Source organism: Taudactylus pleione, unplaced genomic scaffold (assembly GCF_031769625.1).
Source record: "Taudactylus pleione unplaced genomic scaffold, aTauple2 ptg000296l, whole genome shotgun sequence".
In the NCBI taxonomy this organism is placed as follows: Eukaryota; Metazoa; Chordata; class Amphibia; order Anura; family Myobatrachidae; genus Taudactylus; species Taudactylus pleione.
In genome coordinates, this window is record NW_028284698.1 from 18,039,446 (window position 1) to 18,041,161 (window position 1,716).

A 1,716-nucleotide genomic window follows, 5' to 3' on the forward strand; every position below is an offset into this window, starting at 1 on the left:
CAATTAGGTCTGCATGGTTATGCTGAACCTGCTGTGGAAAGTAGCACCCTGTCTTGGGTGCACTGAGAAACAATATTTCATATGGTGATAGTCTATGTTTCTTACTGGGTGTTGTCCTAACTGAGTATAATGCCACTGGTAGCCTGTCAACCCATGTTTTGCCTGTTTCAGCCATCATTTGCTGAATTTTTAGTTTTAAGATACCATTAAGCCTCTCGAAACACCCACTTGCCTGTGTTCTGAAATAGGTGTGGAAAGTTTGCTCTTTTCCCATATTTTTCATTATGTGTTGCATTACCTCTCCAGTGAAGTGTGATCCTCTATCTGAGTCAATGGTTTCTGGTATCCCATACCTACAGATCACTTCACTGATTAATTTTTTGCTGTTGTTTTGGCAGTTGCCTTGGCAACAGGCCACGTCTCTGCTCAATTATTAAAGAAGTTGGTACAAATGAGGGCATACTCATATACCACCACCCTGGGTAACTGTATGTAGTCAATCTGCAGTCTCTGAAATGGGTACAAAGGCCTGGGTGTATGTTTCTGTGGTGTGTCCTGGATTGTGTTTTTCACACACCAAGCAGGCAGCCACATGAGCAGTAGCTGCTGCATTAAATCCTGGTGCTATCCAATGCTGGTAGACTGTGTTTGCCATAGCCTGCTTCGAGTTATGCATAGGACCATGTGCCAACTCAGTCATAAGGGGATATAAGGCCATGGGGAGACACCACCTGTCTCCTTTCCTCCATATCTTTTCTTCACAGGTGGCTCCCTCTTTTTCCCAGCCTTTTCTTTCACCTGCTAGTGCTTGCTCCTAAAACTGTATAAGGGTCTGTATATCTGTTTTTTTTCTATTTGTACTATCTGCTGCATCAGTTTCTATACCATATTGGGCTGGTACATCTATTAGGGCTGCTTCCTTAGGCCCAGCATCAGCTTTGGCATTTCCCCTGGCTTCAGCCATTTTCTCCTTTGTATGTTCTTGCACCTTGATAATGGCTACTCCAGTGGGAAGTTGCAAGGCTGCAAACAACGAGGTCAGCATGTTTAATGGGCTTGCCAGCCAACCCCATGAAATCCCTACTTTTCCAAATAGGTACAAAATCATGAGCTATACCCCAGGCATACCTGGAGTCAGTGTATATGTTTGCTATTTGATGTTGAGCCATTATACATGCCCCAGTGAGTGCCCTTAACTCTGCAGAACAAGAAGGTGAGAGTGGTTCCTGAATCAATACCTCCTCCAAGGTGGTGGCAGCATACACTGTCCTTGGTGACCCATTGTGGTAATACCTGGAGCCATCAACAAATAGCTCCCAATCTGGGTTTTCCTGGGGCACATCAGTGACTTTATCAAGCTCCTGCATTTCAAATTTCATTAATTCCAAACAGTTGTGTTGAGAAAAATTTTGTTGTGTGTGTTTATCTTGATATTTCTCTACATTACACTCATTATTTATTATTTATTAACAGTTATTTATATAGCGCACACATATTCCACAGTGCTGTACATAGAATATTTGACTATTCACATCAGTCCCTGCCCCAGTGGAGCTTACACTCTATATTCCCAACCACATGCTCACATACACACACATACACACTAGGGGTAATTTTTGTTTGGAGCCAATTAACCTACCAGTATATTTTTGGAGTGTGGGAGGAAACCGGAGCACCTGGAGGAAACCCACGCAAGCACAGGGAGAATATACAAAC

General features: G+C 43.2%; 1 pseudogene; it reads right to left on the bottom strand.

Moving 5' to 3' along the window:
• Positions 1 to 463: 463 nt before the first annotated feature.
• LOC148511749 (uncharacterized) lies at positions 464 to 1,367 on the bottom strand (annotated as a pseudogene).
• Between the last annotated feature and the right edge of the window lie 349 nt (positions 1,368 to 1,716).